This window comes from Xenopus laevis, chromosome 7L (genome assembly GCF_017654675.1).
Source record: "Xenopus laevis strain J_2021 chromosome 7L, Xenopus_laevis_v10.1, whole genome shotgun sequence".
Lineage (NCBI taxonomy): Eukaryota > Metazoa > Chordata > Amphibia > Anura > Pipidae > Xenopus > Xenopus laevis.
The window spans coordinates 108,908,444-108,921,392 of record NC_054383.1 but is presented as its reverse complement, the minus strand read 5'-3'; positions in this window follow the sequence as shown (position 1 = coordinate 108,921,392).

Here is a 12,949-nt window from a genome sequence, read left to right as displayed (position 1 = left end):
ATCAACATACAAATACTATTTTTTTTTATGTGTCTCCTCACGAATAAGGCCCCCTTCCTTCTCCTTGTCTTGCCACATCATGTATAATGAATGGTCTCCCAGCATTAATTGGAGATGGCTAGTGATAAGCAAAATCTTTCACCAGGATTCACGCCAAAAGTCGCCCATAGACTCAAATGGGTGTTAAAAATTGTTGGCCATTGACAATGCACTTGGCAAATTTTTTGCTGTTCTGTGAATTTTCAGCGAAGCAAAACGGGTCAGATTCGCCCATTGCTATTGACATCAAGGTTTGATTAACTCTTAGGGGGTTATTTATTAAAGGTCGAGTTGTGTTTTCCTGAAAATTTTAAATTTTTTCAAGGGTAGTTTCACTAAAAAACTTTTTCAGGATAAACAAACTTGAATTTTTTAGAAATGTATATGCCCCAAAGCTGCTAAAAGCCACAATCGGAAAATACTCCAGCTAAAACCTGTCAAGGTCATGTAGAAATCAATGGCAGAAGTCCCATTTAAAGGGGACCTTTCACCCAAAAAAAAAATTCAGAATACTATTTTATCACATTAGTTAAGCAAAATGAACTTTAACTACACTATATAAATTATTTGAATCTTGTTTCCTTCAGTCTGGGAACTCATAATTATAGCAAGCAGGCAGGAGCCATTTTGTGGACACTGTTATTAAGACAAGCCTTGTATCATCTCAGAATCTTGTTTGTGCACCAGAATGGGGAACTCGATGTCCATCCCCATGCCCTGGCTACACAATTAAACAGTGAAGAGAACGGAGGAATGTGGGGAGAGCAGTTACATCTGGGAAGTGCTGAATGCAAAGTGAAAGTAATTGTCTGCCCCGACTCTGTGCCTAAGGCATAGAGGTGGGGCAGACAATATTTGATTGACAGCTGAGATTTTTAAAACGGCTATGAATGCTTTTCAAATTAAACATGAAATCCAATTTCTGTTTTTTATTAAAGGTCTTTTATTATACAGACTTTTGTGTATGGGTGACAGGTCTACTTTAAAGATGTTTTTAGCCTTCATGATTTTCGGGGGTTTTTTTACGGTGGTTTGCGCTCGAAAACTTCAATTTGAGGTATTTGCGTTTTTTTAGCCTATAACTCGATAAAATTAGATTTTTTTCCCCCTGATTGCATACAATCGGGTTTTTAAAATTTTATTTTTTCTCATAAATAAGCAAACATTCGAGTTGTGAGTTTATACGAGGTAGAAAAAAAAAACCTCACAAACTAGACCTTTGATAAATAACCCCCTAAGTGCATGCATGCTTCTTCTTCTGGCAATCAGCGCATGGGAGCTTGTACACTAAATGCAGTGAGTGTATCTAGCAACTCCACTTTGCTACTCGATGTTGTCAGGTTACAGGGTGAGGGGCAGCTGCGCGCGGGGGGGGGGAGTATTAGATGTGGTTTGGGAGGGGGATAAGGCCCTTTCTTGAGGAGGCACAAGCTGTTGTCAAATTTATTTGGTAGGTATGAAACTTGCTGCACAACAAAACAAAACTGGTTAGATTTTACACTACCCTCCTTTATATAAACTTACTGCATGTGTTATCTCACAAATAGCAAAAACCTGTATTTGAGACCCAACAATACTGCTGAGTTAGGGTATTAGGTTGCCCAAATGCCCACCCGTTAAGTGGGGAATTTTTTTTTTTTTCCTGCAGAGATGTATTTAATTCTTGGTTGGATTTATACAAGCATTATCAATGGCATACAGTACTCAGGAATCATAAAGTGATGTCTTCTCTTAAAGCACTGGCTTACATGCTGTCTTGGCCGATCACATTTTCAAACCTGCCCAATCAAGGACCACACTGATATTCATGGGTCTGGATAATCAGGCCACCATACACTTATCGAAAATTGCAATTTTATAGGTAAGTGTATGTCCAACTGGTCTTTCAGTGGGTAGCACATTGTATGTATTACTGCTATGACAATATGGAAGAGACGTTTCTGTTTTGGTTATTAAACCCATTATTTAGTTACTTTTATTTTAAACACCCTTTAAATCTCATCAAATTGCTTCTTACACTTTGCACAGTTCATTCCTTATCTAGATATAAGGATTTATATAGATCAATGGAAGCTGCCATATTGTTTTCTATAATGGCTCTTCTGCCCCGCACCAGGTACTAAATGTTTCCTACTTCTGTCAATGAAGGAGTAATGTATATATGCGGAGAACATTGGTCTGGGCCCACAAAATGAAGCTCTTGGGAAGTGCATGAATACAGGGCTGACCTTGTTTAGAGGGATACTGTCATAAGAAAACATGTTTTTTCCAAAACACATCAGTTAATAGTGCTACTCCAGCAGAATTCTGCACTGAAATCCATTTCTCAAAAGAGCAAACAGATTTTTTTATATTCAATTTTGAAATCTGACATGGGGCTAGACATTTTGTCAATTTCCCAGCTGCCCCTGGTCATGTTACTTGTGCCTGCACTTTAGGAGAGAAATGCTTTCTGGCAGACTGCCGTTTTTCCTTCTCAATGTAACTGAATGTGGGTTTTGAGTGTTGTTCTTAGATCTACCAGGCAGCTGTTATCTTGTGTTAGGGAGCTGCTATCTGGTTACCTTCCCATTGTTCTTTTGTTTGGCTTCTGGGGGGGGGGAAGGGAGGGGGGTGATATCACTCCAACTTGCAGTAAAGAGTGATTGAAGTTTATCAGAGCACAAGTCACATGACTTGGGGCAGCTGGGAAATTGACAATATGTCTAGCCCCATGTCAGATTTCAAAATTGAATATAAAAAAATCTGTTTGCTCTTTTGAGAAATGGATTTCAGTGCAGAATTCTGCTGGAGCAGCACTATTAACTGATTCATTTGGAAAAAAATTTTTTTCCTATGACAGTATCCCTTTAAGCTTTGATTTATTTTTATATCCGCCAGTATTTTGATTAAAAAAAAAAAAAATCACCAGGAAGACGTTTTCTGAATATTTAAGGAGACTGTACAGATGGCGAAATGAAATAGTTGCAGAAAACAAAAAGAAAATTGTCCAAATAAGCTTAGCATTTATTTATTTACATCTCACTCATCTATCTTTTTTTTTTTTTTTTAAATTTAATGACCTGTGGTCACACAACCTCCAGCTATGAAACCAATAGCAGGGGTTATGGACTTCTGTTCCCCAGACAAGGCATTTATGCTGCAAATCTATGTACTATTCTGCCCTACTTTTCAAACTTTACTTTCTGGGATGTCTTCTCTGTTGAAAAATGAAAAGCAAAGTGTGGTGGATAAGTTTTGCTACAAACCCGGCAATAAATTGATGGATATGTTTATAGCCTTAGATTTCATAATGGTTATAATGAAGGCCTAAGACACTTCTAAATGTGTGAAAGAAAAGTTCTGTAGGCTAATCATTACTTGTTGTGTAAAGTAAACCTTATCTAAATCAGCTACTCATGGCAATGTAGTGGAAATATGAATGAAACATAAGGTTCACTTTTATATAAGGAATGCATTTTCAATTACTATTGCATATAGTCTTGTTACACTATTCTAAGAGATGTTTTCTGACTGGGTTCAGTGCCCAGTGGGGTTGGATGGGATAATGCCTCTATACTGACATGGGGACAACACTGCAAAACATGAAAATAGTGTTTTTACTAAACTGTTGTATTAATAACAAATAAAAGTTTAGAAGCAAAACTTGTTTTCGAGTTTTTCATTAAAAAGAAGAAAACTATGGGGTTAAAATAAAAGTAGTCCATTCAGTGACTGCGATAGAGTCCTTCACGTAACTAATTTCTAAGACCCGAACCCGTAGCCTGTGACCTGAACCGCAACCTGCATATTTACCCACTTCGATCCGCTACCCAACCCGCAACTACCTTATCCGCAACCCGCTGACCACCATCAAACAGGAAGTGATGGTGCTGCAAATCGGAAGTGCCGTCATCAAAAGTGGGCGGGGACAGAAACAAGTAAAATATAGACAATATTACATAAGATAAGAAATTTAGATGAGACCTGCAACCAAACCAGCGGCTATACCCGCACCTGAAAATACTCCCCTCATTCCTCAGGGTGCATGCTTTTTTTGCGGGTAACCCATGGGTACCCGACCCGCTGCAGGACTCTAGACAGAGAGGTTCGGGAAAAGTAGGTTTAACAAAGTCAAGAAAAGGGCTCCTGTTGTCCGCAACAGGCTTCGTCTGCTGGAGCATTGGGACACCACCACCTGAGCTGCTATTGCTTGAGATGCCTATACAAATTCAGAATTAACTTGTACATACTTAGCAAATGCAGCTCCAAAAACAAAGTACTCAGAGCTCCTCTATCTGGAGTGTGGGTTATGTAAACCCACAACTGTGGGCTATGCATGTTAGGGTCTAAATAGGTGTCCTTTAAAAATTGTTCATGTTAAATCAGAAGGGAACACACCTATGAGATTTTGAGTTTAGCCATACAAAATATTGTGGTGGTAGTGGAATCAGCAGCCATCTGCTCTGTCCTTCGTAAGCCCAGCTCAGTGATTCGACAGTGCTTGGTAACCCTACGAACTTGGAACTGGAGTTGCTCCTGGTGTGCTTCAATGGCTGCGGCAGATGGTCACTGAAAAGCAGCTCTAAAATATGTTATATAAGAGCACAGTGGGATCACTTTCTGCCCATGTAGTTTTTAAGGTCTCCTATTGAAATTCACAGACATAAATCTATATTTGCAGATGTTACCAAAAAGCTTGAATGCATTATGTACAAAGTAAAACTATTTGTCAACACTTGTTGCCAAATATATTGTCACCATTGTACAATAAATGAAATCAAGCACTACAAATAAGCCTTCTACATCTCTCTGATGACAGTTTCGACAACTTCTCCAGTTCTCCCAGATTTGAAGGATGCCGTTTTCCGATAATTTTAGAAGGATCCAATGTTTTTTCTGCAACCATCCCTGGGTGCTTATTGGAGTGCTTTGGGTTATTGTTCTGGAAACCTCAGCATTCTGCAGATCCAGCATTCGGGGCTTAATATTGAACTCTAATATGCTTTAGTTAATCTCATGATGCTATGGACAGGAATGGGCCACCCAGTTCCAGGAGCAGCAAAGCAAAACCATCTCATCTCATGTGGCAACATTCTCCTAGAAGGATTTTTACTTATTCTGATGTGTTTTTGTGAATTGCAATATGGCTTTTTTATATGTATCTTTAGGCAATATGTTCTTCCTTGTTCTACTACCACAGAGCCCCCGTTCATTGAGTTGGTGATGGATGATCTAAATTGGAACAGTTGATAATTGTGGCTGAAGGTCATTAATCTGTAATTTGATCCATATTCTTTCACCACAATTCAAACAGACTTTTAGCAATTTTTCTTTAGCATTTTATTCTTTTTTCATCCAGGGGAGATTCTACAATGGACACAGGAACTTTAAAGGGGACCTGCCACCCAAAACAATTATTCAAAATCTGATTTTATCAAAATAGTCATACAAACTTAACTAATTATACTGTATAAATTATTTGAATCTTGTTTCCTTCAGTCTGGGAATTCATAATTATAGCAAACATGCAGGAGCCATTTTGTGGACACTGTTATTAAGGCAAGCCTTGTATCATCTCAGAATCTTGTGCACCAGAATGGGGGACCTGATGTCCATCCCCATTCCCTGGCTACTCAATTAAACGGGGAACATGTGGAGAGCAGTGACATCTACAAAGTGCTGAATGGACAGTGAAAGTTATTGTCTGCCCCACCTCTATGCCTAAGGCATAGAGAAGGGGCAGACAATATTGACAGCTGAGATTTTTAAAAGAGCATACAACAGCTATGAATGCTTTAATAAAAAAATAGAAATTGGATTTCATGTTTAATTTGAAAAGGACTTTTATTATACAGATTTTTATGTCTGACGCAGGTCCATTAAGATCTCTAAGTATAGGTTTGTAGCCATGAGTTTGTCCAAGCTTTCATTACAATTTTCTGCCTGTTAGCTCTGCTTCTCTTTCTTTTGTCTCTGTTTTATGTGGACTTCTTGAAAATATATTAATCAGCTGTAACTAAATTAAATGGTGGAACCTACACCAACATGAATCCTCATTTTACATGAAATGGGTAGGATGAAAAGCTCATCTGCTGACTATTTTACTTTAGATATAAAAGTGTATTTATTAGAACTGTAAATAATATAGCTCTTTTCTAAATTATGTTCCCTGGATGCTGTTTACTTAATGTACTGCTATCAAATGTGAGTGCTTCTCCTGACCCCTATACAGAGTAGATCTCAAATATCTCTGGTGACCCAGAAGATAGTGTTGAAGTTAATTTTCTCACAAGGAACAGAGGAAGGACAGATGCAAAAGTTATAGCACACATTTTACTTGCTGCATTTATGTGTGAGCAAGAAAAGCCCCCATCCCCTTCCCTTCAATGCCCCCCCTACCTGCCTGTTCCCAGCATAGTCCATTACTTGAAAAAAAAGTGTCCCTGACATTAACGTATACATGCAGAGAAGCGCAACAGAGCTCATGCGCACCATCTTTGGATTTCTCCCGTAAGGGACCAAGGACACTTAGCTTTTTCACACATGCACAGTTGGGGCCAGTCTGGCATTCGTGCCAACTGAGCATGTACTGGATGGAAGGCTCTGTAAATTGCCAAAAGAAAAGGAGGAGGATCCAAAGATGGTGCTCATAAGCTCTGCTGTGCTACTCTGCATGGATAGCTGTTTTAAAACTACACCCAGTTTAAATCACACGCATGTTACCACAATAACTTTTAAGACTATACCCACATTAATGGTGGTAGAACAACAAAAAACCAAATGGTTGGTGCTCCCTGCAGGGATATCACTCATAGGGCAGGCAGAGTATGGCACACACAAGGAGAATACGGCAGGCACAGTATGGCACATACAGGAAGCATAGGGCAGGCAGAGTATAGCACACCAAGGGAGCATGGGGCAGTCAGAGTATGGCACACACACAGGGAGCATAGGACAGGCACAGTATGGTGCACACACAGGTAGCATAGGGCAGGCAGAGTATGGTGCACACACAGGGAGCATGGGGCAGGCAGAGTTTGGTGTGCACACACAGGGAGCATAGGACAAAGTATGGCACACAGGGAGCATAGGGCAGACAGAGTATGGCACACACAGGGAGCATAGAACAGGCAAATTATGGCGCACACACAGGGAGCATAGGCCAGGCAAAATATGGCACACAGAGGGAGCATGGGGAAGGCAGAGTATGGCACATACAGGGGGCATAGGACAGGCAAAGTATGGGACCACACAGGGAGCATAGGGAAAACAGAGTATGGCACACTCTAAGATGAACAGTTCATACTGTGCTACATACAGTGACACAGTGCTGGTACCCCTCCAGCAGTTTGTATGAGGTGTAAATAGTGTGGGCATGTACAGTCTGGGATTGAGTTGTGAGCAGTACAGGGCTTTAGGGGTGTGAACATTAGAGGTGTTACAGGTGTAAACAATGTAGGGGGAAATACAGGTGTGAGCAATGCAGGAGATTACAGTCTGAATTTGAGATGTAAGCAATGCAGGGTCCAGTTAATCTCAGCACTGACATCTTTTAAATTTACACAAGGTAAGCAGTCACAGCAGGCAGACTTTCATGTGGTGGGCCACACAAGGGTGCCCACAGGCTGCCAGTTGGACAGCCCTGCTGTAGAAGATAACGTTGTTAACCCCTTTAGACTAGAAGAACTTTCATTTGAAGCAACGTAGGGGGTTCTTCACAGTCAGGACAGTGAGGTTGTGGAATGCACTGCCGGGTGATGTTGTGATGGCTGATTCAGTTAATGCCTTTAAGAGTGGCTTGGATGATTTCTTGGACAGACATAATATCAAAGGCTATTGTGATACTAAACTCTATAGTTAGTATAGGTATGGGTATATAGAATTTATGTGAAAGTATGGAGGTGTGGATGCTGGGTTTTCATTTGGAGGGGTTGAACTTGATGGACTTTGTGTTTTTTCAACCCGATTTAACTGTTACTATCGTTCTCTACAGACATTTATTACTTTTCTTGCTGTTAAACTAGAAAAATGAGTGGTATGATTCTCTGTGCATCTATAACAATAAACATAGAGAGATGACATCTGTATTTCATTTAGAGACAATAGCATTACAAATGCACAATATTTGAAAATGCATTGTTTAATGGCGGATTTGTTCTGACTCTTCTCAAGACAGAAAAGACTGGAGCTGCTACAATGTATACTGGCAAGGATATTCAAAAAAGTAAAGCTTCACAAATTGCATGAATCATTTGAGTACACTAAAATCATGTCAAAAGCAGGGGAACATTAAAAATCCATAAAAACAGGGAATATATATATGCAGTTGTACAGCATACACATCTGACAGAAATGAAGAGGGGAAAAAAAAGTGAAATGCAATATATGGACAGCTTGGCACAAAGACAATAACAGTGTTTCAGTGAAATGAAGGACTTATTTGAATTATCACGTTTTTAATTTCTTAATTAGTTGGAAAACATGGTTATGAGAAAAAAATTGGACCTTAGTTAAGCTTAATAAATTACAATTATTATGAATGTTAAAAAGGACATTATAATGATCAGTTACAGATAAAAAAAAACAGTAGAGGTCATTTATGACTTTTTGCAGTTGCGGGCTGGGCCAATACTGATTGACAGGGGTATGTCATCAAATCCTTCTACAGTGTCTGTCCAAAGGAAATAAAAGTAGGTGCAAATTGTTTAATGGAACCGATAAGATTTTAACTGATTAACATTTATTCAGTGAGACTTTTAAAAAAAAAAATGTTAAATAACTGTTTTCGTCCTGTTCCAAATTGGAATCTGGGTCAATAGATGCAGCAGACTTTGTGCATAAAGAATTGGACACACACACCATTGTGACAACAAGAATCTCCACGAAACCAATAAGGACCGCTTCGAACTCACCACTGCTTGGCTGCTCCCCTATGGTGCTCAGTCCGCAGCGTCCCCACTGCCAACAATAGATACATGAACAGGAGGACGGCACTCCGGTAAAAACAGGTTTTTATTGCTGGGTACTGTAGGAATACATAGGCCTTACGCGTTTCGAGAAGCCTATGACTAAGGGAAGGTGTTCCCAAAACGCGTAAGGCCTATGTATTCCTACAGTACCCAGCACCGGAGTGCCGTCCTCCTGTTCGTGTATCTATTGTGACAACAAGCACCTGAAATGCCAACCAGACTTCGAAAACTCAGTGCAACTGCAGTATTTTTGATGCATTTGCTACAGTTGTGATTTCACTAAATTGCACTTTGCACTTGCAGTCGTAAATTATCCCTAATATCTGTTTTGCACGGCTTAGCTTGTGGAGTAAGAGCAATGGCATGCACAATGATTTTGGGGCATCTTGCCCGCTGTGTTTTTTTGTTTACTTCAAACACCCAAAAAAACCCAACTGCTATTCCCTAATTCTTGGGAAAGATAATTGCATGAAAGAAAGCAGTAAAGGTACATATTGCGGACATTATTGATTTTGGGCATTTTGACCCTGCATTTAAAGCAAAAGGAAAAACACATGGCGGACAAGCCACCTGAAATCATTGTGTGCAATTGAGAGATGTGATTTAATACAAATTAATAAAACTATGCACATTTTTCATAAAAATGTAGCCAACAGGAGTTATAGCTTCAAAGAGTTTTGGTTAAGGTCGCACCATCAGCACAACTGCAGCTACTTAAATAAATACAGGTGTGCTGAATATTTGTTACATAAAATAAGTGACTGATAATCCTACTTGCAAATGGGTAAACTTCATCTTCAAGATGCGATTGTTGCAAACAGAATCCATTTAAGCTTTGCTACATTCCCAACAATTCCAAAGTTGGTCATAAGGCTCCGAAACAGAACACAAATCCTTGTTTTGGTGGCACCAAACATTTGTTCAACATATTTTTGACTCATAGACTGGATATGGCTTAAGGGTCAACTGGCACACCCATAGATATATATTATATTAAATAATATTGGCAGTACAAGTGAGCACATCATAAGGTGGATGTACTTGGGTAGACACCGGCTGCCAACGCAGCCACTCCAGACCAAGGCACCAGCTTATTAGACCCTATATCGAGCCAAAACAATGGTTTGAACAACGTATATCTGGGTCTTTATTGGCCAGATACCTATTGGCAGGTTTAAAAAGGCCGTCGTGCAAGAAGCACTCCAGGCTGTAGATGTGGTTGTGTTCAGATCATTGTGCATAGGCAAATAGCATAACCCCCAACTGACATGCGGGACAGTCCAGATTTCTTATTGAATGTCCCGAGTTTCTCTTTGATCTCCTGCACTGAACAACCAAAAAAAGATACAGTGTTTCTGAAATGTAATTAAAAAAGAGGCAGAGAGCCCAGAAAATTCAGCACCTGCACTTAGATACATTTGTGACATTTTAATATAAGCAAAGTTACAATTGTAACTATTTAAGATAAGCAGGTCTCTTGTGGAAACGGTACTTGCAGCTTAAAGGGCAATTCACTTTCATTAGCAAAACTTAACTCATAAAAAATGCCCCCAAAATGCGTTCAAACTTTCCATAACCTGGAAAGCTGCGACTGCTGCAACAACTTCGGTTAACCTGCCAAATTTTGTAAAATGCATGTGGTATTTAGGAGGCGTGGCCATAAAATGGGCAGGGTCAAAAGATGTTTGCCTCGCATAGTGTCTCAAATCTTTTTCAAATGTTGGGAGTTATGACATACTGTTTTATAATCTGAACGTTGGCCCATGCGACCTAGGTTCCATCTGCAGCTGTTCTGTACTTATGTCTATAAACAAAAGGAACACCAAGAGCCCCAATAGTGTAATATGTATTGGTAAGGGATAATGAAATAAGAGTAGATAACATATACTCACAATAGGCAACCACTGTAAAGGCAGGTGGGGAGATTGTCCTGACCCCACTCAGGATTAAGAAGTCGCTCTCTGTAGATAGAACAAGGGTATCAACCCTCCACCCAGGGTGGACTTAGTATTGTATAAAAAGAACAGAGGCGCCAAAAGAATAAAAGGATTTAAAAACCAAAACATGGTAATCAGAGGAGGCAGTAGTGGACTTACCTCCTCCAAGCAGACACAAAACGACTGTAATTAAGCAGTCAAAATTTATTAACGAACTCCAATCAGTACAACGCGTGATACTGATTGGAGTTCGTTAATAAATTTTGACTGCTTAATTACAGTCGTTTTGTGTCTGCTTGGAGGAGGTAAGTCCACTACTGGGCTCTGATTACCAAGTTTTGTTTTTTAAACTCGTTTATATCCTTTTATTCTTTTGGCGCCTCTGTTCTTTTTGTTCTTATGTCTATATCCATCATGCTCTTTTACAATTGTTACTTGCGGCTTGCTGGCTTGTTTTTCAACTCATCCAAACCTGGGACTGCATAGGGATAATAACCAAGCATATGTGAGCTGTTGGGGCAGAAAAAGCATTTTAGAATGTTCTTATGGAACAAGGTTAACATTAATTTTCCCGGTGTAATTGACCTTAGGACCATATTGGCCTCGACAATGCCAACAACAGATAAAAGAGTTTTGGATACTGCCAGTGCAAAAGATCAACTGGGAATAACAGATGATGTTACAAACCCTGTTTGCAGATTTTACTTTGCATAAGACCTTCAATCCTCCCTTGCTACAGCCACTCTTCTGTCATCCCAGACCCTTCTGTTGTGTCATAATTCAACAGAAAAGCAAAATCACCAACTTACTTTGTTTCCTTGTGTCTACCTACATAAACAGATGTTTTACATATGCATTCTGCTGTATCAGCAAGAGCATATAATAGTTATAATCCTTCTACACTGTCTGCCCTAGAAAATAAAAATAGGAGCAAACTGTTTCATGAAAGAATAAGATAAACTTTTTAAAATGTTTTATGTGAATAACCCTGAGTTTTCTGTTTAAATAGCTGTTAATTATACTGACCTCCATATGCCTTTTTATAGTCAATGAATATGGGATAAGTTTATAACTAAAAACAGAAGTATGCGTTCAACAACACACTGGATAAAAATAAAAACTAGAATAAAACGGTGTCTAATGGATGACAGACCTAGGAGAGGGGTATTTCAATAATACACGGTGTACTCGAACACTGCAAATTTCTGTATTTCAGTATACAGAAGCAGACTTTAAAGGAGAAGGAAAGTTACAATCACTGTAGGTGCCAAATGTTAGGCACCCCCCAGTGATTATTTTCACTTACCTGATACCCCAGGCCGGTGCATTTGTTGGCAAACTGCAATCTCCCTGGTTACTTCTGAGCGAGCACAACAGAGTGATGCTCTTCTTCCATTTCTTCTACGTGAAAAGACCGTTTTTTTTGTTATAGTTGCACTTTTTACTCTACTGTGCACCTACTCGAAGAAAGAAGTAGAAGAAGAGGACGGCTTTGTGTTGATTGCACAGACGTACCCCAGGCCGGTGCAGTATTCTACTAACATGAGCAAATGCCCGGGGTAAGTGCCTAACATGAAGAACACATGAAGTGATTTTAATTTTCCTTCTCCTTAAAGGGCATATTTCTGTTCTAGCTCCAATTAAATTTGAAAGGGAAATAAAACATGTGGTGCTTGTCCAGACATTGCCCGGTAGTTCAACAAAAATGCAAAGCTGTGATGTCAATTTCTCTAACAACAAACCCTGCACAGAATGATAAGTGAAGCCAATGACATTGTTAGCAGAACCTACTTCTTACATATTTTCTTTGGTTATATATTTCATAATGCCTTTTATCGAGTCCTGAATTTTCTCCTGTGCCGAATCCAAGACACCCACTGCATAAGGAATGGACCCATTTTACAACATTTCAGAATTTCTTTTTGTATATTTCCGATTCACTGCTCTCTTGGGTAAATTACATGATTACAGTTTATATCCGTTTGTACATTATGTTTGCACTTTTACCATTCTCGACAGTAG